This window comes from Littorina saxatilis, linkage group LG11, assembly GCF_037325665.1.
Source record: "Littorina saxatilis isolate snail1 linkage group LG11, US_GU_Lsax_2.0, whole genome shotgun sequence".
In the NCBI taxonomy this organism is placed as follows: Eukaryota; Metazoa; Mollusca; class Gastropoda; order Littorinimorpha; family Littorinidae; genus Littorina; species Littorina saxatilis.
Genome location: NC_090255.1, coordinates 44,037,129 through 44,065,097, shown reverse-complemented (window position 1 = coordinate 44,065,097; position 27,969 = coordinate 44,037,129). Strand labels below are relative to the sequence as shown.

At 44.4% G+C, this 27,969-nt stretch overlaps 1 long non-coding RNA gene across 1 annotated transcript in view; it reads left to right on the top strand.

The window, feature by feature from the left end:
* Positions 1–27,969, top strand: part of LOC138980558 (uncharacterized) — a 401,185-nt gene that overhangs the window by 134,611 nt on the left and 238,605 nt on the right. Inside the window, exon 2 of the long non-coding RNA XR_011460388.1 lies at positions 19,110–19,204. This is a non-coding gene — a long non-coding RNA (uncharacterized lncRNA). The remainder of the gene's footprint in view (positions 1–19,109; positions 19,205–27,969) is intronic.

Sequence of the window (27,969 nt, the reverse complement as noted above, 5' to 3'; positions counted from 1 at the left end):
AATGGTGATCCTGAAGGTTAAGTGAACGGCCTTCTCTGGCATATACAGTTTTGATTAAATGACACAGGAATTAATGCTTTAATTTGGGTTTGAAATTTGTTGCAATAATTTTTTGGCCAACTTTATGTCAAAGCCTGATGTTGAAGAGGAAGGGTGGTGTTGTTCTATGTCAAAGCCTGATGTTGAAGAGGAAGGGTGGTGTTGTTCTATGTCAAAGCCTGATGTTGAAGAGGAAGGGTGGTGTTCTATGTCAAATCCTGATGTTGAAGAGGAAGGGTGGTGTTGTTCTATGTCAAAGCCTGATGTTGAAGAGGAAGGGTGGCGTTGTTCTATGTCAAAGCCTGATGTTGAAGAGGAAGGGTGGCGGCGTTCTATGTCAAAGCCTGATGTTGAAGAGGAAGTGTGGTGTTGTTCTATGTCAAAGCCTGATGTTGAAGAGGAAGGGTGGTGTTGTTCTATGTCAAAGCCTGATGTTGAAGAGGAAGGGTGGTGTTCTATGTCGAATCCTGATGTTGACGATGAAGGGTGGTGGTGTTCTATGTCAAAGCCTGATGTTGAAGAGGAAGGGTGGTGGTGTTCTATGTCAAAGCCTGATGTTGAAGAGGAAGGGTGGTGTTGTTCTATGTCAAAGCCTGATGTTGAAGAGGAAGAGTGGTTGTGTTCTATGTCAAAGCCTGATGTTGAAGAGGAAGGGTGGTGTTCTATGTCAAATCCTGATGTTGAAGATGAAAGGTGGTGGTGTTCTATGTCAAAGCCTGATGTTGAAGAGGAAGGGTGGTGTTGTTCTATGTCAAATCCTGATGTTGAAGAGGAAGGGTGGTGTTGTTCTATGTCAAAGCCTGATGTTGAAGAGGAAGGGTGGTGTTGTTCTATGTCAAAGCCTGATGTTGAAGAGGAAGGGTGGTGTTCTATGTCAAATCCTGATGTTGAAGATGAAGGGTGGTGGTGTTCTATGTCAAAGCCTGATGTTGAAGATGAAGGGTGGTGGTGTTCTATGTCAGAGCCTGATGTTGAAGAGGAAGGGTGGTGTTGTTCTATGTCAAAGCCTGATGTTGAAGAGGAAGGGTGGTGTTGTTCTATGTCAAATCCTGATGTTGAAGATGAAAGGTGGTGGTGTTCTATGTCAAAGCCTGATGTTGAAGAGGAAGGGTGGTGGTGTTCTATGTCAAAGCCTGATGTTGAAGATGAAGGGTGGTGGTGTTCTATGTCAAATCCTGATGTTGAAGATGAAGGGTGGTGGTGTTCTATGTCAAAGCCTGATGTTGAAGAGGAAGGGTGGTGGTGTTCTATGTCAAAGCCTGATGTTGAAGAGGAAGGGTGGTGGTGTTCTATGTCAAAGCCTGATGTTGAAGAGGAAGGGTGGTGTTGTTCTATGTCAAATCCTGATGTTGAAGAGGAAGGGTGGTGGTGTTCTATGTCAAAGCCTGATGTTGAAGAGGAAGGGTGGTGTTGTTCTATGTCAAATCCTGATGTTGAAGATGAAGGGTGGTGGCGTTCTATGTCAAAGCCTGATGTTGAAGAGGAAGGGTGGTGTTGTTCTATGTCAAAGCCTGATGTTGAAGAGGAAGGGTGGTGTTCTATGTCAAATCCTGATGTTGAAGAGGAAGGGTGGTGTTGTTCTATGTCAAAGCCTGATGTTGAAGAGGAAGGGTGGTGTTGTTCTATGTCAAAGCCTGATGTTGAAGAGGAAGGGTGGTGTTGTTCTATGTCAAAGCCTGATGTTGAAGAGGAAGGGTGGCGGTGTTCTATGTCAAAGCCTGATGTTGAAGAGGAAGGGTGGTGTTGTTCTATGTCAAAGCCTGATGTTGAAGAGGAAGGGTGGTGTTGTTCTATGTCAAATCCTGATGTTGAAGAGGAAGGGTGGTGTTCTATGTCAAATCCTGATGTTGAAGAGGAAGGGTGGTGTTGTTCTATGTCAAATCCTGATGTTGAAGAGGAAGGGAGGTGGTGTTCTATGTCAAAGCCTGATGTTGAAGAGGAAGGGTGGTGGTGTTCTATGTCAAAGCCTGATGTTGAAGAGGAAGGGTGGTGTTGTTCTATGTCAAAGCCTGATGTTGAAGAGGAAGGGTGGTGGTGTTCTATGTCAAAGCCTGATGTTGAAGAGGAAGGGTGGTGGTGTTCTATGTCAAAGCCTGATGTTGAAGAGGAAGGGTGGTGGTGTTCTATGTCAAAGCCTGATGTTGAAGAGGAATGGAGGTGGTGTTCTATGTCAAAGCCTGAACAGATCTGTCACGTGACATGATTGTTTGCGCTGGGAGGACTGTGTGTTTAAAGTTGATCAATACTTAGATTGATTTCGGTGTGGTACCGAATGGACCGGCTCCCAGTTATTTCTGTCGTTACTGGTCTTAGTAGGCTTTGAATGCGTCTCGGGGGTCAGAATACGACGCAAGGACACACACACATTGGCACGACCACTAATTCAAAAGGGAATTGGAAAAAGACGAGCATTACACGGGTTTCTCGTTAATTTGGGGGTAGTAGTCGTTGGCTTGGGAGAGCGCGGTGGGGCGGAGATGTAGGGGGGAGGGGGTGCGAGGCGAGAGGATGTTGTGAAAGGAGGTTGAGGGAAAGTTCAATTGTTCCCTTGGTGACTGACGGTACCCATAGATAAGGCAGTTGGTGGTACATGGTAAGGGAGAGAGGGTGGTATTTAGGGAGGGATGGGGGGGGGGGGGAGGGGGTACTTTAAATAGTGTTTTTTTGGTCTAGGTATGACCGTACCAATAGAGGAATAGCTTGATCCCGCTGTGAGTTAACATTTGTAGGTCTGCAGTTTTGACTTCAGAAGTTTTAGACAAGACAACAGTTAGCTCAGGTCCAGGCACTGCACCTACCCGCGGCGCCATAACCCACATCCAGACACATGGAGAGTTCCGCCATGGTGCAAGCACATCCATCGTGACATCTACACACACGAAGTAACCAACAACCCGCAAGTCAAGCAGCCAATCAATCAACCAATCAATCAATCAACCAAGCAACCAAGCAACCAATCAATCAACCAACCAATCAATGAATCAACCAATCAATGAACCAACGCAACCAATCAATCAATCGACCAAGCAACCAAGCAACCAAGCAACCAACAACCAATCAACCAATCAATCAACCAAGCAACCAATCAACCAAGCAACCAATCAACCAACCAACCAATCAATCAATCAACCAATCAACCAACCAATCAATCAATAAATCAACCAATCAACCAACCAATCAATCAATCAATCAACCAACCAATCAACCAACCAATCAATCAACCAACCAATCAACCAACAGCCAATCAACCAATCAACCAATCAATCAACCAATCAACCAATCAACCAATCAACCAATCAATCAAGCAAGCATTGATTCAAGCATTTTATCAATTCATTGATCGATCGACCGTTGAAATATTTGTTTATTTTATTAAATTGCATTATTAGCTGCCATATAAATTATGTATCATGTTGTTTTGTCAAATATTTATGTACCTTGAATTGTTTGACAATTAATTCATGCATGCCTGAATAAAAAATGTTGAAGAAAAAAAAATTATCTTAAGTAAAAAATACGGAAGAAATGAACCGAGTTCATCACAAGTCAACCGAGTTACGGTCCAAACGAAAACATATAAAAATAAAAACCAGGCAACAATTGAATCCGTTATGCCCCTCCCCTACCGGGTGTCTTCGCCCAAGGGTGTACTTCGATGAGCAAACGACAACTTGAAGGGGAATGTTGATATAATTATGGTTTTTACCCGGTCCCACGTTCGTTTTACAATCAGACATAATTATGAATCACTCATGTTCTGAAGGCTGTCATTCCGAAATATTTGACCAGCGAAGTCTAAGAAAAAAATTGTGACATGATGCTATTACAGTATCAGTTATTACGGTTTCGTCTCTAAGAAAAATACTAGCCTTGTGAAGAGGTATGGTTTTCAACAACAACAACACACTTAATGTCAGTTTAACCCCAGACTTAGTGCAAGTAGCAGTTCAGAGACCCTCTGATCCCTGAGTGCGCAGTCGTGTTTCTGTTAACCGAGAGTGTGGCGTATGTTTCTGTTAACCGAGAGTGTGGCGTATGTTTCTGTTAACCGAGAGTGTGGCGTATGTTTCTGTTAACCGAGAGTGTGGCGTATGTTTCTGTTAACCGAGAGTGTGGCGTATGTTTCTGTTAACCGAGAGTGTGGCGTATGTTTCTGTTAACCGAGAGTGTGGCGTATGTTTCTGTTAACCGAGAGTGTGGCGTATGTTTCTGTTAACCGAGAGTGTGGCGTATGTTTCTGTTAACCGAGAGTGTGGCGTATGTTTCTGTTAACCGAGAGTGTGGCGTATGTTTCTGTTAACCGAGAGTGTGGCGTATGTTTCTGTTAACCGAGAGTGTGGCGTATGTTTCTGTTAACCGAGAGTGTGGCGTATGTGTCACGCACACATGCACAAAACACGCACGCAGTCTGTCATCCACGACTCAAAACAATCTTGCTCTTCCGACCACAAAACACAAGTTGACACGAACAGTAGATTAAGGACGTTTCTTACAAACAATCAATTATACATAACATAAATACACGCACAACACTATCTAACTATACAAATCTTTCTTTCGGCAATATCCACAACAACAACAAAGATCAACCAGCGTTAAAGCCTATAACAACAAAGAATAATTATTTAGAAACTTTCATACCTCTCACTTTCGCTCAGTTCATTATGACGTTATAGCTCCTGCACGTTTAGCTGTTAGGACGGGCTAAGGCTAATGTTACCGTGCTTGCGTATCCGAAATCGTTCATGAACCGGAGTCAACGAGGCCGTGGTGCGAAGCGACAGGCGTCATCGGTGACGTCGAGTCCTTGCCAGGCGAGCAGTGCCGTCGTCGAAAGTGGAGCGGCAGACATCTCCTCAGTAGTAGGCCATTTCAGAGTAGCCTCCGCATGGTGAGATACAACAACCTGGAATGGTGAACGCAAGACTTAGTTCACGGTAACAGTAACATCGCCCACCCGTCCTTATAACTTAACAACCAAGTGCAGGATTAAATGGACATAATTCTCTACTCTCACTCTCATGCATCTCGAACACACATACCAACGGACTTATACATTTAATTCTGCTAAGTATGAAGTCCAACGAATAATACCAAATTCATTCTATAAACAAAACTGTCCACCACTCCCCTTTCAACCAAAACATATTCATTCAACAACATACCAAACCATTCCCCAAAACAAACTCACAAATTCATACCGTTCAAGTACAAAGTTACACACGCACGTGCATACTATACATTCCGCCATCTTGGATTGACCGGTTTTCAGAAGTCAATAAGCAAATCTAAACCTGAGAATAATTTAACTGTAACACACACAACATAATATTTAATGATTACATACCACATCCTGGTTGTATTGAAGTAGCCATACATATCCCCTGCCGTTGATAACAGGTTTCCGGCATCTGCTCTACGCAAACAGACCCTACGTTCAACGAAGAACGGATTCGCTTGGAACGCAAGCTATCTTCCCTCGGCTAAAGGCAAAGAACGAATGAATAAAAAGGAGTATCTACGAGCTCGAATTTAGCTCTGAGTTCACCTTACAAAATACAAGCAAAACACACGTGAAATACCTGAGCACGAGCTCCACGAGACACCTGCAGTTAACCAGCGTCTACCTATGACAGGCGAAATAGAGGAACACAGGCGCTCCAATACAATACATTTAACCCCACAGCATAAAAGTATGCTAATATTAAAGCCGCTTGTGACAAACCCCCCTACTCAAACCGAACTACGGTTCGTCACAAAAATTCTACACAATGCGGCTGTAATAGTCTGCTCCGACGTTGTCGCATCCTCGGATTGCTCTGATGCGGAACGTGAATGTCTGAAGCAACAGGGCCCAGCGCATCAAGCGTCCGTTGGTCGTCTTGGTCTTCTGTAGATGTTGAAGGGACTGGTGATCCGTCTGCAGCTCAAATTCGTGGCCGTACAGGTAGACCTCAAATTTCCTTATGCCCCAGACAATCGCCAAACACTCCTTCTCCACGGTGGCATAGTTTCGTTCAGCTGCGTTCAGCTTGCGACTGGCGAATGATACAGGCTTCAGTTCTCCGTCGCTCTCTTGTAACAGCACGGCGCCAAGTCCTATATCCGAGGCATCCGTCTGAAGAACGAAAGGCTGAGACAAATCAGGAAGGCAAATGACAGGCTGTTGACTCAAGATCTGTCTCAAGGAATTGAAGGACTCCTCACACAGTTCTGTCCATTGAACCTTGTTGGCGCAAATCTTCCGAGTTAGTTCTGTCAGAGGAAGAGCAATGGCTGCGAAGTTTGGCACATAACGTCGGTAGAAACCAGCCAAACCGAGAAAAGCACGAACTTCTTTCTTTGTTTCAGGCCGCCGTGCTGCTTGGATTTTCTCTACCTTGGCGGCTTCCGGCCACATCAGTCCGTGGCCAATACGATGCCCCAAGTAGTCTAGCTCGTGGAACCCAACAAAACACTTTGTTGGACGGGCAGTGAGGCCAGCTTCTTCCAAACGACGGAAAACAGCCTCCAAAGCTTGTAGGTGGGTCTTCCATTCTTCAGTCCCGATTAAGATGTCATCCATAAAGTTGTGAACGTCATTCCTCTTCAAAGGGTTCAGCAACTTCCTCATCATCCGACTAAAGACTGCAACGGCATTCTGTAGCCCAAAAGGCATCATGGTCCACTGAAATTGTCCTTGAGGGACGATGAAGGCCAGCTTGGGTTTATCTTCAGTACGAACAGGAATCTGCCAGTAGCCTTTTGACAAGTCTATTTTGGTGAAGTACTTCGCACGACCAAGCGAACTGAAGAGATGATCTATATCTGGGAGGGGTTCCCCATCGAACTCAGTGACCCTATTCAGTTGTCGATAGTCAATGCAGAATCTGATTTTTCCGTCCTTTTTCTTGACAAGGACGACAGGTGCGTTGTAAGGGGAAGAAGCAGGTTCGATCACACCTATCTTCAGCATAGCTTCCACTTCCTGTTTTACAGCTTCTGTCTGAGAGTACGGCAAAGGTCTGGGACGAACAAAGACAGGCTTAGAGTCAAGCAGATTGGCGGAGAACTCTTCCAACTTTGTTTTTCCAGGCAAATCAGTAAGAGTCTTTCTAAATCGACTGCTGAAACGTTTTACGTCTTCACGTTGACTGTCAGTCAGTTCAGGGTTACACTGAACATCATCTGGACCTTCTTCAGGTTCAAGAGCGGGTAAAGGAATGTCTCTCGGGTACCTCGAATCGTCTTCAGAAGTAGCGCTAGCTTCATCAACCACAACCGCGCACGTAGCCAGAACACCAGCCGCTTTCTGTGGTGGAGTAGTTCTTGAGGGAGGGTCTCTCTCCACGTATTGCTTGAGAAGATTTGCGTGATAGAGTTTCTCTTTTGAACCCACTCGTAGACGGTAGTCTAAATCACCAACCTTCCCGACCACCTCATATGGTCCCTGCCAAGCCATTTCCAGTTTGTTCCTCTTCAGGGGAATGAGCAGCAGAACTCGGCTTCCAATCTTGAACTTCCGTTTCACAGCTCGTCTATCAAAGGCTTGGGCGTAACGACGAGAGGAGACGTCAAGATTCTCCTGGGCAAGTTGCAGGGTCTCTTCGAGTCGTTGACGCAAATCCACGACATATGCTGCAGTGGTTCTCACTTCCGTTGGCGTTTCTTTTGTCCACAGTTCCTTCAGGAGAGACAGAGGCCCTCTCACGGATCGGCCGTACAGGAGTTCGAAAGGCGAAAAACCAAGGCTTTCTTGAGGTACCTCTCTGTAAGCAAACAGAAGTGCAGGAACAAACCGATCCCAGTCTCGTGGCTTTTCATGGCAGAGTTTCTTGAGCATCGACTTCAATGTTCCATTAAACCTCTCTACTAGTCCATTACACTGGGCATGGTATGGAGTTGTGGTGAGTCCTTTCACAGCGAGGAATTTATTCACTTGCTTCATGAGATCACTGACAAACTGTGACCCTCGGTCAGTGAGGACTTCCTTAGGAACTCCTACCCGTGTATACATCTCCCACAAAGCTTCAGCAACGCGTTCTGCCTCTATGCTGGGTAAAGGAGTAGCTTCTGGGTATCGGGTAGCATAATCCACAGTGACCAAAATGTAGCGATTCTTTCTCTCTGAGACAGTCAAAGGGCCGACAATGTCAACAGCGATTCTCCGGAAGGGTTCATCCATGAGGGGCATCTTTCCAAGGTGGGCTTTGGGTATCCTTCCTTTGGGTAACGCTCGTTGGCAGGCATCACAGGATTGCACATATCGTCTGATGTCGCCCCCCATCCCTGGCCAGTAGAACGAATGCCATAGTCGATCCTGGGTTTTCTTGGTTCCAAGATGACCGGCCATTGGAACATCGTGAGAAAGTCTCAAAATGCCCTCACGAAGTGTCTCTGGCACCACCACCTGACTGAAGGTCTTTTCCGTTGTTATGAAAAGGCGATGTAGGACACCCTGCTTCCATAAGAATTTCACCTTCCCTTTCTTTCCAGAGGGTGCAGGGTCACTTCCTTTGGCCAACTCCCGCATCCGCGACAAAGTTGGGTCCAGTGACTGTAGCTGGATCAATTCCTCTCTGGTAACACCTCCCAGACCAGAGTCCTTCATCCGTAGGTTTTTGGGAGGTTCTTTTTCTCTCGCATGTTGGGCTCGGGTAATGGCAGTTATCTTGACAGGTCGAGCTTCCGCCCGATACACAGGAACCTCAAGAGTTTCTCCTCCAGGCTGAACGATCCGGTTCCCGATGAGTACGGGATATGTTAGCTGGTCAGCCACAATAGCGACAACGTTCCCTGAGAAGAATGGGGACTCTAAATGCACGATCGTAGTGGGACATGTCTTCTGAACGTTCCCTGCTGCGAGACGAATAGTTTGACTCCCTTGCTTGAGTTTACAGTCTTTTACCAAAGAGGAGTCAATGACCAGTCCGTCGGCGCCTGTGTCACGAAGAGCAGATACTTGCGATCCATTGATACTGACCGTGCATAAAGGAGTATACGACAGTTGGCTACATGGGTCACAAAGGGCAGGTAACTCGGACGTGTCAGAAGAGGTTTCTGACGTTACAACCGTCCTCAGATTGGTAGTGTTGGAAGGACGTAGGCAGTTCCTCCTATGGTGGCCCTCTTTTCCACAATTGAAACATTTCCCTTTGGTAAACTGAGGGTTGTTATGGGAAGGCTTTGGCGGAGCATTCTTCTTCGGGCTAGAAGGGTCTTTGGAACCACCTCCCACACGGGTACCCACCATAACAGGGTTTTTCCTAGCTCTTTTTGATGCAGCAAACCTCTCAGCTAGTTCGGCGGCCTCAGTGACGTTCGCCGGTTCACGCTGCCGGATGAAATCCGCGAGGTCCCCAGACACATGGTCCATCAGGTGTTCCATCAGTAGGAGGTCTCGGATTCCAGCATAGGTCTCCTCTTTCTTCGCGGCTTTCCTCCACCGTTCAAACCAGATTCGAAGACGGGTAGCAAACTGTATAAACGTCTCCTCTCCCCTTTTGGCCGCGAGTCGAAACTTAGAACGATACGAGTCAGCCGTCCAGCGAAAAGATCCTCTAAGGGCGTCCACAATGACATCAAAGTTTCCCGCATCCTCAGCTGGCAGTTCCAAGTAAACATCGGCAGCAAAACCTTTCAGGAGGGCTCCCAGCCGAGCTCCCCAGTCACTCTCCCTGTCCCAGCCACTGAGAGTTGCTGCTCTCTCGAATCGTCCTAGGAAGGTGTCGAGATCCTCTTTGGCTTCATCAAATGGATCTATTTTCAGACGAACTGGTTCAATAGCCCTACTACGAGAACTTGAAGTAGTCTCTTCTCTCCTAGTCTTTTCTATCTCTGCACGAACTCTTTCTTCTTCCAGTTCAGCTAGACGTCGGCGGCGGTCGTTTTCTTCCTCTTCTCGAAGTACTTTTCTTCTGATTTCTTCTTCCTCCCTCTGAAGTCTTCGTTGAGCATCCTGTTCCTCCCTCTGAAGTCTTCGTTGAGCTTCTTCTTTTCTCAGTTGAGCTTCTTCTTTTCTCAGTTGAGCTTCCTCTTCTTCTTGAAGTAGTCTTCGTTGAGCTTCTTCTTTTCTCAGTTGAGCTTCCTCTTCTTCTTGAAGTAGTCTTCGTTGAGCTTCTTCTTTTCTCAGTTGAGCTTCCTCTTCTTCTTGAAGTAGTCTTCGTTGAGCTGCTTCCTCTTCTTGAACGTATTTTGCTAAAGCAGCCCCTGATCGAACGCCCAAAGCACGTCCCCTAGCGGCTATAATTTCTTGAGCTGACGTGAGGGAACTAGATTTTTCAATAGGGTCAACAGCAGCTCCATCCATATGCTTTGGCGTGGTAAGTGTCATACGGGGTGGAGAATTACCATGATCAGGGGTAGAAAAACTTGCCAGAGCGGCATTGCGAGATTTGGATCCCGACATGATTTCTCACCAAATGTAAAATGGTTAAGTCGCCAACGATGGAAAAGCAACCTAACTACTTCACAACAAAATTCTGAAGCAAAACATCTCAATCTACCACATTTCCAGACAAATTACAACAGGGAAAAATGCTATAAACAACGTCGAGACATGTACCCAGCACCGGCTAGTATTCACAGGTGGCCGCTGTGAAAATCAGGTTAAGCCTTAGCACGTACAAGCAGGTTATTCAATCATCCCTATTCAAAAATCAAACCTGACAAGACGGTACAAACAAACAGACGAACAGAGCAAAATCATAGGTGACGATGTAATAATAAAGATCCCGGACGAGCCCCCATTTGTCACGCACACATGCACAAAACACGCACGCAGTCTGTCATCCACGACTCAAAACAATCTTGCTCTTCCGACCACAAAACACAAGTTGACACGAACAGTAGATTAAGGACGTTTCTTACAAACAATCAATTATACATAACATAAATACACGCACAACACTATCTAACTATACAAATCTTTCTTTCGGCAATATCCACAACAACAACAAAGATCAACCAGCGTTAAAGCCTATAACAACAAAGAATAATTATTTAGAAACTTTCATACCTCTCACTTTCGCTCAGTTCATTATGACGTTATAGCTCCTGCACGTTTAGCTGTTAGGACGGGCTAAGGCTAATGTTACCGTGCTTGCGTATCCGAAATCGTTCATGAACCGGAGTCAACGAGGCCGTGGTGCGAAGCGACAGGAGTCATCGGTGACGTCGAGTCCTTGCCAGGCGAGCAGTGCCGTCGTCGAAAGTGGAGCGGCAGACATCTCCTCAGTAGTAGGCCATTTCAGAGTAGCCTCCGCATGGTGAGATACAACAACCTGGAATGGTGAACGCAAGACTTAGTTCACGGTAACAGTAACATCGCCCACCCGTCCTTATAACTTAACAACCAAGTGCAGGATTAAATGGACATAATTCTCTACTCTCACTCTCATGCATCTCGAACACACATACCAACGGACTTATACATTTAATTCTGCTAAGTATGAAGTCCAACGAATAATACCAAATTCATTCTATAAACAAAACTGTCCACCACTCCCCTTTCAACCAAAACATATTCATTCAACAACATACCAAACCATTCCCCAAAACAAACTCACAAATTCATACCGTTCAAGTACAAAGTTACACACGCACGTGCATACTATACATTCCGCCATCTTGGATTGACCGGTTTTCAGAAGTCAATAAGCAAATCTAAACCTGAGAATAATTTAACTGTAACACACACAACATAATATTTAATGATTACATACCACATCCTGGTTGTATTGAAGTAGCCATACATATCCCCTGCCGTTGATAACAGGTTTCCGGCATCTGCTCTACGCAAACAGACCCTACGTTCAACGAAGAACGGATTCGCTTGGAACGCAAGCTATCTTCCCTCGGCTAAAGGCAAAGAACGAATGAATAAAAAGGAGTATCTACGAGCTCGAATTTAGCTCTGAGTTCACCTTACAAAATACAAGCAAAACACACGTGAAATACCTGAGCACGAGCTCCACGAGACACCTGCAGTTAACCAGCGTCTACCTATGACAGGCGAAATAGAGGAACACAGGCGCTCCAATACAATACATTTAACCCCACAGCATAAAAGTATGCTAATATTAAAGCCGCTTGTGACAGTATGTTTGACGTCTAATGGGACACAGGGGTCCAACTTCTCGTGTACAATCTCAGCGCCAATAGGTCCACAACTAATCGCCCTTTGCAGTACAATAGGCGAGAGGCGTATCTTAGGGACCTATCTTAGATGTCCTTAGATAGCTCGACATTGACACTGTCTGGCAGCAATCACGGGAAGCCTTTGAAGTCTTTTCCCCTTTTGACCGCCCAGTATGTTCTGCACAAAAAGCTTGATTCTATTTCTCCTGACCCTTTCATCCATTGACAATTGTCCAAATGAGGCGACACACCAGAAAGCTATGATACCCGGGTTATGGCCATAGTTACCTTGCAGTCTAACAGTGTATTCATGAAGCGACACACCAGAAAGCTATGATCCCCGGGTTATGGCCATAGTTACCTTGCAGTCTAACAGTGTATTCATGAGTTCTGCGTCAAATTGGGATCACAGGGGAATGGGTTCACTTGAGAGATCAAACAGGAGAATTGATAGGGGGGAGGGGATGTAGACGTCTTTGAGGGGAATGGTCATTGTTTCACTGTTTCACTCTGACTAGGAATGGAAGGTGAGGTGGATGTAAGGGGGGTGGGAGGGGTTTGGAAAGGGGCGAGGAAAGCCGATACAAGTCTGAGACCCGAATAATTATAGTCTTTAACAAAACACCACGTCTGATGTTTCGGTAAAAGAAAATGAGAGAGAGAGAGGAGAGAGAGAGAGAGAGAGAGAGAGAGAGAGATGGGGAGGACAGAGAGGGTAAAGGGAGAGGTGGGGAGGAGGGAGGGGGGAGGGGTGATATATAGGGAAGGAGATGACGAAAGGAAGGGAGAGAGAGAGACAGAGACACAGAGAGATAGACAAATGATAAATGACACTGACAAATCTTTATTTTTCGAGGGTGACAAGAATAAGCATAGATATGCTTTTTTGCATCTGGCCCTCGCCCCAAAGAGGGACTAAACTAGATATTTTACTATAACTATGACTAGGGGAGGAAAAAAAAAAAAAAAAAAAAAACACATTAATGGTAGAACATATAAGATAGAGAGAGAGAGAGACCACCACATGGCCCATTCCTTAACGTGGTGTGGTGGTTTGCGTGTCTCGGTGACCCTAAGAGCTATGCCAGCGGGAGTGTAAACTCCTGGCAGGGCTTCCCAAGCTGGACAGGCCGAAGGGTAGAGGCCAGACTAATATGGACCAACCTTGTGCTCACAGGGCAGGTCCTTGGGCCATGAGCTAAGGGTGAGGTAACCCTGACAGAAACCTCGAGTGCTGAAGACGTATGTGTTGGGCCGCACGGCGCACTCCAACAAACCACAACACTACGCATCAACTGCCATTATGACACTTGGAAACAGAGAGAGAGAGAGAGAGAGAGAGAGAGACAGACAGACAGACAGACAGACAGACAGACAGACAGACAGACAGACTGTTAGGAAACGCTACCGTTGCTGAGCTTTGGTTCAGTTTTGTGTGTTGCATGTAGTTGACTTATTTGTACTTTGTGGGAAAGTACCGATATTATATTTTGTAAACACAATATTTATGCTTGGACGAGAATGCAGGTGAACTTTCTAGTCCTGTCAAAACAAGTTGTTTATCATGCTGTTTTAGTCGTGAGTTGGTGGCGTTCGTTCGGATTAAGTGCGTCGGCGCTTTTGATGTACATCATAGAGAATGTCGCTAGTTTAGTCCATGCACGGCTCGTATAATGTAGTTGTATCATGTTCGGTCTGAACGTTGAATGTTAAAAAAGCTTCTATTTGAGTTCTGCTACGTTGTGCAGTTGTATGTATTGAATGCTGAATAAATCCTCGAACTCAATTTGACGAGTTGTTTTATGCTGCTGCGAAGACGGGCGACGTAGAATAAAAGAACACAACTATACGACATTTGAGAACTTGTGGCAATCTCAAGTGCCGTGTAACACAGACAGACAGACAGACAGACATACGGACAGACAAACAGACATATGGGTGAGAGAGAGAGAGAGAGAGAGAGAGAGAGAGAGAGAGAGAGAGAGAGAGAGAGAGAGAGAGAGAGAGAGAGAGAGAGAGAGAGAGAATGTCACAAATGTCACAAAATGAAAATTACCTTCAATTGTAAGACGCATGATTTGGTGCAATGACTTGTTCTTTTCTTTGATGTGGCTGTCCGTACGTCAGCTGTCAATATAACTCGACTTGTATAGGTTCACGAAATTGCGGTGCCTGTCTGGGTCAGTGAAAGTTGACCGTCAGATGCGTATATTCGAAATCATTATTCAGATGTGATGTCTATTCCATATGTCGCGCCCGAGGGGGGGCCGGTAGCTCAGTTGGTAGAGCACTGGACTTGTGATCGGAAGGTCGCAGGATCGAATTCGGGCCGGGACGGACACGGGTCAACTTTATGTGCAGACCCAGAGACGGAAGCCATGTCCCACCCCCGTGTCATCACAATGGCACGTAAAAGACCTTGGTCATTCTGCCATAAGTGCAGGTGGCTGAATACACCTAAACACGCAGACACCTGGGTAGCGCGACTCCGTTGCTGCTAGCTTTCCACTGGGAGGAAGCGACCCGAATTTCCCAGCGATGGGACAATAAAGTAATGAAAATGAAAAATGAAAAATGAAAAATGAAAATTCATATTAAGACTGATTAGTTATTGACGTTAGTTATTGAACCCCGGCTCAAAAAGACAGCCTTCACCTGCTCACAAGACCAGAGCAGGTTACCATCTTCAGGCTGCGAACAGGGCACAACAGACTGAACAAACAACTCCACTCAAAGCTGAAAGTTGTGCCGTCCCCGATGTGTCCCTGTGGAGAAGCAGAGCAGGACACCCACCACATCCTACAAGACTGCGGGAACTTCCAGTTGTTGAGAAGGAAGATGTGGCCGGAGCCGACTCCCATCCAGGATAAGCTGTACGGCACGGCGGCGTCCCTGCAGATGACCACTACATTTCTCAATTGGACTGGTCTCCGCGTGTAGCGGCAAGAAGAAGAAGAAGAAGAAGAAGAAGAAGAAGAAGTTATTGACTTGAGAATGTCAGACATGTTTGGAACTTTGTGGGAATAAGCAGAACGCCGTGCTGATTATGGAGAGAGAGAAAAGTGCATTTGAATCTGAATAGAGGGGTGGCTGAAATCAGGGAGTATTGTGTCGGATTTCTTCGCACTGATGCACAACTCAGGTTAGTTAATGGAGCGTTATTATAGAAACTAGACAGTGCATTCACGAGTACGTCGACCTAATTAATGGACTGTTTAGTGGATAGACGTAGAAATAATGATGTGGCAAAAACAAGAACAAGACTTAGCTGATTAGACGTTGAATTTATATTAGACAGCAAACGTTTTTGTTAATACCATATGTTTAGTCATTTTGTTATTAGAGCATTGAATTGATCTATAGTGGATGCTCTCTCTCTCTCTCTCTCTCTCTCTCTCTCTCTCTCTCTCTCTCTCTCTCTCTCTCTCTCTCTCTCTCTCTCTCTCTCTCTCTCTCTCTACCTCAATGCAATGCATTTTGTGTACATATGTATAATGTGTTTTCACTTTAGTTATCTGTTAAAATGTAGAATTTTAGTTTTCTATTTTCTATTTTTTATCTTGTATTTTTATTTCATTTTTGTAGTTAGTCCCTCTTTAGGGCGAGGGCTGGATGTAAAAAAGCAGACCACTGCTCAATCTACTACCCTCGTTAAATAAAGAATTGTCATTGTCATTGTCATTGTCATTGTCATTGTCTCTTTATCTGTGTGTGTGTGTGTGTGTGTCTGTGTGTCTGTGTGTGTGTGTGTGTGTGTGTGTCTGTGTTTGTGTGTGTGTGTCTGTGTGTGTGTGTGTCTGTGTCTGTGTGTTTGTGTCTGTGTGTTTGTGTTGTGTGTGACATTTTTCCTTACCATTGTTGCTATAGTTATCGTTGTCGTTGTTCCTGTTTTCATTTGTTTAAAGGTACTGAACTTGTCAAATCCAGGTGCACGGAGCCCCTGGGGCTTTTAGTCATACCTCAGGCAGCTATCCGTTAGAAGAACTACCAAGTTTCATTGACTTGCACCCAAAGAGTCAAGAACTGCGATTTTTTTTACGAATTAATTTCGTACTCGGACCCGGCTGGTCTTGGCCTATTTTTGGATCTAAATTTAGATCAGGTAGATCACCACATCATGCACAAAAAGACACGTCACTAGCAAACTATGTCAGACGTCATCATGAGTTTGTGTAAAACAAAATGGAGGCCGGAATCACTCAGTTGAATCGAACTCCGACCAAACACCACGTAATAACTAGGTTAATTTATGCACTCGCGTGAACAAGAAACTGTCGAGCTTCACAGATGTCGTCGTTGGGTAGTTTTGGGTTTGTTTTACTACCATAGGAGGATTTTTGAACTGTAAATGCACTCAGCTGCAACAAAAACGCAAAACGAAGGCTGTGAGCTGCACTGTGCCTTTAAATATCATGCATTTACAATATCGTCCGCCACATTACTCGTTTGTTTCTAAGAGCATATTTATAAGTTTATCTCGTGGTGCTCCTTTATTATAACATTCAATTATGGCTTTGTATCTGTGCAACTGAATAAAAACTGTTTAAACCATTAGACGTTGGCCCCCCGCGGGTTAAGGGGAGTCCCATATTGGTTGGGACGAGAAAGAATTTACCCGATGCTCCCCAGCATGTCGTAAGAGGCGACTAACGGATTCTGTTTCTCTTTTTACCTTTGTTAAGTGTTTCTTGTATAGAATATAGTCAATGTTTGTAAAGATTTTAGTCAAGCAGTATGTAAGAAATGTTAAGTCCTTTGTACTGGAAACTTGCATTCTCCCAGTAAGGTAATATATTGTACTACGTTGCTAGCCCCTGGAGCGAATTTTTGATTAGTGCTTTTGTGAACAAGGAACAATTGACAAGTGGCTCTATCCCATCACCCCCCTTCCCTCCGTCGCGATATAACCTTGAACGGTTGAAAACGACGTTAAACACCAAATAAAGAAAGATTAGACGTTGAATTCGACATCTGGTATGAAGATAGCGAGAATCGACTGGATACATGACGAGAGAAATGACGTTAACGGTAACATTATAAAGGTCATTCGGTCGACGTACCCATGACTGCTCGGTTTTGTCTATAGTTAAACGTTCTCTAAAATAGCTTTGTCTTGTTTTTCTCTTAAAATTGATATTTCGTTTTTAAACTAACTTTTTCTTTTATGTTGACTCTTTAAATTGGACCGCTAGCCGTTTATCTGTTTCCAATGTTTATGTGTGCATTGATGCTGATTTCCTTTTTGAACTAACATTGACTTGTATTTTGGCTCTTGATGTTTGGCCGTTAGCAATCGATCTGTTTCGGATTTTCATGTGCGCATTGATGCTGATTTGCTTGTTCTACCAGTTGAATAAGTTAGAGTTATGGGTTAGGGACAGGGTAACGAAGTTCTTTCCCTTGTCGCAGCAATGTTCAAGGAGTTGACTCCTATGCTATGCTATGCTATGCTATGCTATGCTATGCCATGCCATGCCATGCTATGCTATGCTATGCTATGCCATGCTAAACGTCTATTACCGTCCCCAGTACTAGTCACTATTTTGGGACATGACGTGGTTATGTGCTAAAAGGGTTGACAACCTTGATCACGGAGCCATATATTGCTCAGTGCTTGAAGACTGGGGGCCCGGTAGCTCAGGTGGTAGAGCACTATAGCCTTGTGATCGGAAGGTCGCAGGTTTGCATTCGGGCCGGGACGGACACGCGTCCACTGTACGTGCAGACCCAGAGACGGAAACCATGTCCCACCCCCGTGTCACCACAGTGGCACGTACAAGATCTCGGTCATGCTGCCATGGCTGATACCACCTAAACACGCATACACTTGTGTATCTCGTCAAAAGCCGTGAGGGCGTAAAACTCGAATCATATAACACATATCTTGTCCTTAAGAGGCGAAATATTTAGCCTGAAGGACATAAAGCATTCTTTCTTTCCTTTCGACTGGAGATGTTGGAGATGTGTGTGCGGTAGGTCTGACAGCTGAGTTTTCCTGATAAGCCTTTGCTTACGTTTTTGTGCGATTTTCAAATGGCTATCTTTGTAGCCTGGACTCTCCTCTGATCCAACTGATTTTACTGCTCTTCACTGCTATCATGCCAGGCGGAACAGCCACCTGTTATCATGCGTGACCAATTAACGAAGAGTCAAATGAGGACGCCTCACGTGCACTTGTCTTGTGTGAAAAGCACTATTACGTCATTTCCGCTCCGTGTGAGGTTGATTCTAAATATTCATGTCATTCTCTCTCTGTCTCCGTCTTCCTCTGTCTCTCTTTCTCTGTCTGTCTGTCTGTCTGTCTGTCTGTCTGTCTGGTACTCTCTCTCTCTCTCTCTCTCTCTCTCTCTCTCTCTCTCTCTCTCTCTCTCTCTCTCTCTCGTGGACAAGGAAAATGGGAAATGTATGTTCCGCGTGGTTAATTGTGTAAGAATATTGTGCGAGGACAGTGGATCTATTATTGATACTATTAACACGAGGGGAGTGATTTGCTTTGGCTAATTGGTATCGATAAGCCTATTCCATGGAACCGTCGTGACCCTCTACGTCATTAAGGGGTATTCACGGTAACACTATGGGTGCATGGGAGCATAGTACAAGTATGCGTTTGAGTGGACGTTCCATTGATCAAGAGGTGTACTTTTCTTTTTAAAAGGACGCGGGTGCATTAACACACACACACACACACACACACACACACACACACACACACACATGCCCACTTACACACACACACACACACACACACACACACACACACACACACATACACACACACACACACTCACACACTCACACACACACACACACACACATCCCCCCCCCCCCCTGCCCCCTCTTTCCGTCTTTGTCTCTTTCTGTCCCTGATATTACCCACAAAACACTACTCCGTTCTTGTGAAGTCTTCGTTGATTTCTAATTTCTCATGGCCACTTTCTTGTTACTGTTTACAGGGAGAAAGACCAATCGTTGCTTTCTCGGCCGTCGCTTTGCCTGACTGCGTGGAGTATGGTTCCTGTAACTCTTGAAACCAAAGCTGGAAGTTTCCGTGAGTACACATTTTGCCTTTTTTGTGTTAGCTGTGATAGTAGTTCGGTGTTATTGAATAAACAAAGCTTTCAGCACCGAACATTGAGAAAATCCTTTTTTGTCGCAATTTTGTATCAGGCCAAAAAACAAATATGTTGATTTAGGGTAACACGACCCTATTTCTTGACCGCGAACCCTACAACTTTTTTACATTTAAAAAAAAACTAAACTGTTGGCACATTTTGCGAACCAATTAGAGACTTAGGGAAGTAACCTCCTTCGAACTCGACTAAAAATATTTTTTAAATATATTAACAAAAATAAGAAAAAGGTTACCTACCGACCCTATTTGTTTTGGTCACGTTACCCTAAACCAACTTTTTTGTGTGTGCCTATGTTCCTCTGATTAAATGATTAAAGGCACAGGCCTTTCGTGAAAACAAACCAGCAAACAATCACAGGTATACCTTTTACCTTGGATAAGATCATCACTTGGCCGTGTACCAACAATCACAGGTCTACCTTTTACCTTGGATAAGATCATCACTTGGCCGTGTACCAACAATCACAGGTCTACCTTTTACCTTGGATAAGATCATCACTTCATTTGGACGTGTACCAACAATCACAGATATACCTTTTACCTTAAATCAATCAATCAATATGAAGCTTATATAGCGCGTATTCCGTGGGTACAGTTCTAAGCGCTTGTCGAAGAGTTGTCAACACAGAACTAACAAAGAAACTAACATCTACAGACGGACACGAACCCTATCACACACTAGCAAACCCTGATAAACATACAACAAACAACTGTTTAACAACAATATACACATCAATAGCTAAATAAGATCATCACTTCATTTGGACGTTTACCAACAATCACAGATATACCTTTTACCTGGGATAAGATCATCACTTCATTTGGACGTGTACCAACAATCACAGGTCTACCTTTTACCTGGGATAAGATCATCACTTCATTTGGACGTGTACCAACAATCACAGATATACCTTTTACCTGGGATAAGATCATCACTCCACTTGGCCGTGTAGCAACAATCACAGGTGTACCTTTTACCTGGGATAAGATCATCACTCCACTTGGCCTTGTAGCAACAATCACAGGTGTACCTTTTACCTGGGATAAGATCATCACTCTCCACTTGGCCTTGTAGCAACAATCACAGGTGTACCTTTTACCTGGGATAAGATCATCACTCCACTTGGCCGTGTAGCAACAATCACAGGTATACCTTTTACCTGGGATAAGATCATCACTCCACTTGGCCTTGTAGCAACAATCACAGGTGTACCTTTTACCTGGGATAAGATCATCACTCCACTTGGCCGTGTAGCAACAATCACAGGTATACCTTTTACCTGGGATAAGATCATCACTCCACTTGGCCTTCTAGCAACAATCACAGGTGTACCTTTTACCTGGGATAAGATCATCACTCTCCACTTGGCCTTGTAGCAACAATCACAGGTGTACCTTTTACCTGGGATAAGATCATCACTCCACTTGGCCGTGTAGCAACAATCACAGGTATACCTTTTACCTGGGATAAGATCATCACTCCACTTGGCCTTGTAGCAACAATCACAGGTGTACCTTTTACCTGGGATAAGATCATCACTCCACTTGGCCGTGTAGCAACAATCACAGGTATACCTTTTACCTGGGATAAGATCATCACTCCACTTGGCCTTGTAGCAACAATCACAGGTGTACCTTTTACCTGGGATAAGATCATCACTCTCCACTTGGCCTTGTAGCAACAATCACAGGTGTACCTTTTACCTGGGATAAGATCATCACTCCACTTGGTCGTGTAGCAACAATCACAGATATACCTTTTACCTGGGATAAGATCATCACTCCACTTGGTCGTGTAGCAACAATCACAGGTGTACCTTTTACCTGGGATAAGATCATCACTCCACTTGGTCGTGTAGCAACAATCACAGGTGTACCTTTTACCTGGGATAAGATCATCACTCCACTTGGTCGTGTAGCAACAGTCACAGATATACCTTTTACCTGGGATAAGATCATCACTCCACTTGGTCGTGTAGCAACAGTCACAGGTGTACCTTTTACCTGGGATAAGATCATCACTCCACTTGGCCGTGTAGCAACAATCACAGATATACCTTTTACCTGGGATAAGATCATCACTCCACTTGGTCGTGTAGCAACAGTCACAGATATACCTTTTACCTGGGATAAGATCATCACTCCACGTGGTCGTGTAGCAACAATCACAGATATACCTTTTACCTGGGATAAGATCATCACTCCACTTGGCCGTGTAGCAACAATCACAGGTGTACCTTTTACCTGGGATAAGATCATCACTCCACGTGGCCGTGTAGCAACAATCACAGGTGTACCTTTTACCTGGGATAAGATCATCACTCCACTTGGCCGTGTAGCAACAATCACAGGTGTACCTTTTACCTGGGATAAGATCATCACTCCACGTGGCCGTGTAGCAACAATCACAGGTGTACCTTTTACCTGGGATAAGATCATCACTCCACTTGGCCGTGTAGCAACAATCACAGGTGTACCTTTTACCTGGGATAAGATCATCACTCCACGTGGCCGTGTAGCAACAATCACAGGTGTACCTTTTACCTGGGATAAGATCATCACTCCACGTGGTCGTGTAGCAACAATCACAGGTGTACCTTTTACCTGGGATAAGATCATCACTCCACTTGGCCGTGTAGCAACAATCACAGGTGTACCTTTTACCTGGGATAAGATCATCACTCCACTTGGCCGTGTAGCAACAATCACAGATATACCTTTTACCTGGGATAAGATCATCACTCCACTTGGTCGTGTAGCAACAATCACAGATATACCTTTTACCTGGGATAAGATCATCACTCCACTTGGCCTTGTAGCAACAATCACAGGTGTACCTTTTACCTGGGATAAGATCATCACTCCACGTGGCCGTGTAGCAACAATCACAGGTGTACCTTTTACCTGGGATAAGATCATCACTCCACTTGGCCTTGTAGCAACAATCACAGGTGTACCTTTTACCTGGGATAAGATCATCACTCCACTTGGCCTTGTAGCAACAATCACAGGTGTACCTTTTACCTGGGATAAGATCATCACTCCACTTGGTCGTGTAGCAACAGTCACAGGTGTACCTTTTACCTGGGATAAGATCATCACTCCACTTGGCCGTGTAGCAACAATCACAGATATACCTTTTACCTGGGATAAGATCATCACTCCACTTGGTCGTGTAGCAACAGTCACAGATATACCTTTTACCTGGGATAAGATCATCACTCCACGTGGTCGTGTAGCAACAATCACAGATATACCTTTTACCTGGGATAAGATCATCACTCCACTTGGCCGTGTAGCAACAATCACAGGTGTACCTTTTACCTGGGATAAGATCATCACTCCACGTGGCCGTGTAGCAACAATCACAGGTGTACCTTTTACCTGGGATAAGATCATCACTCCACTTGGCCGTGTAGCAACAATCACAGGTGTACCTTTTACCTGGGATAAGATCATCACTCCACGTGGCCGTGTAGCAACAATCACAGGTGTACCTTTTACCTGGGATAAGATCATCACTCCACTTGGCCGTGTAGCAACAATCACAGGTGTACCTTTTACCTGGGATAAGATCATCACTCCACGTGGCCGTGTAGCAACAATCACAGGTGTACCTTTTACCTGGGATAAGATCATCACTCCACGTGGCCGTGTACCAACAATCACAGGTCTACCTTTTACCTTGGATAAGATCATCACTTGGCCGTGTACCAACAATCACAGGTCTACCTTTTACCTTGGATAAGATCATCACTTCATTTGGACGTTTACCAACAATCACAGATATACCTTTTACCTGGGATAAGATCATCACTTCATTTGGACGTGTACCAACAATCACAGATATACCTTTTACCTGGGATAAGATCATCACTCCACTTGGCCTTGTAGCAACAATCACAGGTGTACCTTTTACCTGGGATAAGATCATCACTCCACGTGGCCGTGTAGCAACAATCACAGGTGTACCTTTTACCTGGGATAAGATCATCACTCCACGTGGCCGTGTAGCAACAATCACAGGTGTACCTTTTACCTGGGATAAGATCATCACTCCACTTGGCCGTGTAGCAACAATCACAGATATACCTTTTACCTGGGATAAGATCATCACTCCACGTGGCCGTGTAGCAACAATCACAGGTGTACCTTTTACCTGGGATAAGATCATCACTCCACTTGGCCGTGTAGCAACAATCACAGGTGTACCTTTTACCTGGGATAAGATCATCACTCCACTTGGCCGTGTAGCAACAATCACAGATATACCTTTTACCTGGGATAAGATCATCACTTCATTTGGACGTGTACCAACAATCACAGGTGTACCTTTTACCTGGGATAAGATCATCACTTCATTTGGACGTGTACCAACAATCACAGGTGTACCTTTTACCTGGGATAAGATCATCACTCCACTTGGCCGTGTAGCAACAATCACAGGTATACCTTTTACCTGGGATAAGATCATCACTCCACGTGGCCGTGTAGCAACAATCACAGGTGTACCTTTTACCTGGGATAAGATCATCACTCCACTTGGCCGTGTAGCAACAATCACAGATATACCTTTTACCTGGGATAAGATCATCACTCCACTTGGTGAGGTCGCAGTTTGTAGGTTGAATTGAAAGGACAGACGAGGCTTACCTGGTAAGGTGAAGGCTGGACCTGATTTAGTAGAAGTACACAGACTGCGACGGCTGTTCTAATGATTAGAGAGAACGCATGCGCAACCAATCACCTTTCAGATAACAATATGTTACAAAGTCAAACACATGTTTTGAAATAATTTAGTGCCCTAATTTTATCCCAAATGCGGAGGGAATTACAGTCTCACTTAAGGGTGGGATTAGAACAGCCGTCGCAGTCTGTGTACCTCTACTAAATCAGGTCCAGCCTTCACCTTACCAGGTAAGCCTCGTCTGTCCTTTCAATTTAGTCTCGGTACACAGACTAGACGGCAATTTCTAATGATTTTTTAGAGATTGCCTTTGTGACATATTGCTCAACCTCCAATACAATTTGATATTACATAGAAACTCACCCTAAGCCTTGCAGAAATAGGAGTCCAACAGAGACTGCCCCAAATTTACGGTCGCTGCTTTGTGGTAGAAGCGTGAAAACGTTGACTCGCTGCTCCAACCTGCAGCTTTGAGGATAACATCCATGGGGACCCCCCGTGATGCTGCAGCTGACGTACTTGCTGCCCGTGTGCTGTGTGCACCGAGCCAAGGTGTCCTTGCTGATGGGTTTGTAGGGTTTTTGATAGCTCAAAAGCAGTTTGTCTTCGCATCCCCGAAACTCCTTAGTTCTTCGAAGATATTCTTTGAGCACAGACACAATACACAAAGCCTTGTTCTGTGGAAAGGCTAAAAATTCCAGCGGTGCTAAATGTTTTCCTTTGCGGGAATGTTTTAGCAATACATTCAAATAAAACACACATTTTGAGTTGGAAAGATGCATTGAATTCACTGACAGACTGTGAAGAGTTTGGCATCTTTGCGCAGATAACAATGCCAAAAGCATTACAAGTTTGTATGACAATTCCTTCAGTGTTATTTGTTCATGTGGATAGTACAATTCCAAATGCTCCAGCACAACATCCACATTCCATGTGGACGCATATTTAGGAAAAGCGGGTCGAAGTTCAAACACACCTTTCACAAACCGTTTCACTAAACAGTGTTCACCAAATTGAGGACATCCTGCAATGTCTAAGTAACAAGATAGAGCTGATCTGGCCGCACAAATGGCTATATAGCCAAGTCCTGCCCTGAACAGTGTTGCTAGAAAGTTGATCGCATCATTCACAGTCGGCGAAACGGTATGTATACCTCTCCTGCACGCATAGCTTTTCCATTTTGCGATATAGGACGCGTAAACTTTCCTAGTTCCCTCTCTCCATGACGAAAAGATGATATTTGAAGCTTGTGCCGAAAGTCCTGACATTCGATATCTGATCCTGAGACTTCGCAAATGATCAACCTTAAGGACTTTCTCAGTCTGTGTTTTTCCTGAAGATTTGAGGGCATGAATAGCAGATTTTCCCCTGCTGACACAAGCACCGGATTGTTTATCAACATCTTTGCCAGTTTTGGATACCACGGTTGACTGGGCCAGTCTGAAACTACTACAACTCCCGTAGCTTTTTCTTTGTTGATTTTGTGCAGCATGCTGGCAATAACACAAAAGGGTGGAAAAGCATAAAAACGTTTATTAGACCATGATAGAGTGAAAGCATTCACCGCTACAGCTTCTGGATCTGGTCTAAATGATACATATTGAGGGAATTTACAGTTTATCCTTGATGCAAACAAATCTATTTCTGGTTTAGCACCCAGAATATCCAGAGCACTTGTTAAAATGTCAGTCTTCACGGCCCATTCTGTATCTAGATTGTGTACTCTAGATTCTTCATCTGCTTCTACATTTTCTATCCCTGGTATGTATGCCGATGAAACCCAAATGCCTCGCATAATGCAAAATGACCAGATTTCCTTAGCAACTGCATTGCATGTTACCGAAGTGGACCCCATTTTGTCAACACATGCAATGGCTGTAACATTGTCCATCATAAGCCTGAGATGAATGTTAGTTTTGTCCCTAGCAAAGGTTTGCAAAGACAGCAGTGCAGCTTTCAATTCCAGTATATTAATGTGCTGCTGTGCTTCTTGTTGATTCCATAGTCCACCTGTTCTACCTTGACTACACGAACAACCCCAGCCTTTCTTTGATGCATCAGTGAACATTATGAAATCTGGGTCACCATGATCAGTGTCCACATCATTAACAGATGACATGATATTCTCCCTCCACCATAACATTTCGGTTTTGGCTTCAGCAGAGAACTCCACAGAGGAGTCATAATCATTATTGTTTTGCTTCAAAGCAGCAATTTTATCGTGTTCCATGCATCTGTACCAGAGAGGACCAAATTTCACCGCCTGAAAAGCAGACACTACTTGCCCAATGAACTTTGCGAGTGTTCTTACTGTGGCATACCCCTGATGTAACAGCTCAGTGGCTAGTTTATCATTATGTATCCTTTCCTTCCTCTCTGTTGTTAAAGTGACTGTCATGTCCTCTGAATCAATATCAACCCCAAGATATCTTATTTTATGGGAAGGTATCAAAACAGATTTCACCGGATGCACAACAAATCCTAATTTTTCCAGAAGAGACAATGACTCTTTTACATTTTGCATACATTCTTTTTCAGAATCTCCAAAAAGCAATGTATCATCAATGAAGATTGTTGAAAGAAATCCTAGTCTATGTAACTGGGCCATGACTGGTTTCAGTAACTTTGTGAACAAACGTGGGCAGGGTGCTAGTCCGTTTGGACATGCAGTGAAAACAAATACTTCTCCTTTCCAGAAAAACTTCAAATATTTCTGAGATGCTTTATTTACCGGCACTGAAAAATAAGCATCTTTGAGATCTAAAGAACAGAATAAGCAATTTCTGGTGACTAGCTCCAAAGCTGTCTTCAGTGTTTCCATTTTGAAATGCTGATAAATCATGTTTTCATTCAAATCTCTCAGATTTAAAATTAATCTCCATGTATTATTCTTTTTTGGTCTCACAAAAATTGGAGACAGAAAATCATCCTCCGAGTGATCTGTTTTTCTTATCACCCCTTTTTGTAGAAGTTCGACAATTTCTGAATCAATTGCTGTTGTCTGTTCTTTGGAAAAATTATAGTTTTGAGGATTTTTTCTCTGTACAGGGGTCTCTGTGAAATCAATATTTATCCCTTGTACCATTTCCAAAATGTCTTTATCTATTGAGACTTCCTTCCAAGAGGGAAGGCAGTAACGAATTTGACCTGCTTGAAAATGATCTGCTTGTTCCTGTAATCTATTTTTAATGTTTTCAACTTCATCATAAAACTCCCTCACCTCTTTGTCTTTGCGCACATCGGGAGTTTTTGAAAATTCTGTGTCTACTGTTTTCCTCTGAATTTTCCGAATCCCCGATTCTGACCTCTCCCCCGATTCTGACCTCTCCCCCGAGCTCTGGGACTGAAAGACTGCCCTCGTTGATTTCCGTATGTGTTCCCTTGACCTAAAAAAGGCCTACCACCGTGCCCCTTGCGCTGGTATGGTTGGAAACGATTGTTGTAGCTTGAAGTGTGCGGAGTTTTCATCTTGTAAGTCTCCTTAGCACCTTTGATCGCTTTCTCGATATCCCCGCCAAAAAGCATGTCACGACTGGGGAGGCTTTCGTTTGTGCAAATAGCTGCCATGTCCTTTGGCAGAACGCGAGCTAATTGGTATTTACGGCGGATGCTGAGCTCTTGCTGCGCTGTTCCCAACAGACAGATAACATCACCACACGCGGACAACATCCCATTCAGTTCTGCCCTGAACTTCGTACTCTCTACTGTCACGGTACTACGATTGCTGTTGTCAGTGCACCCCTCTTTTGTGAAGGTGTGAAGTTTGCTTGTTGCCGTAACAAGTGCTGCGGTTGATTTAGAAATCAGCTTCTGTACATTGAGCAGTCGCGTGTCATTTTGTCTTGCACCTCTGTCGAGGTTTGCTTTCCCTATCACCTCCTCATTAAGGATAGGAGCCTTTATTTCCACACAGTTTGCCGGAATAAGGATACTTTCCATCTTGTCCTTGAGCTTTTGGTCTGGTAATTTGACAGTGAATCTGCTTTTAGTGATG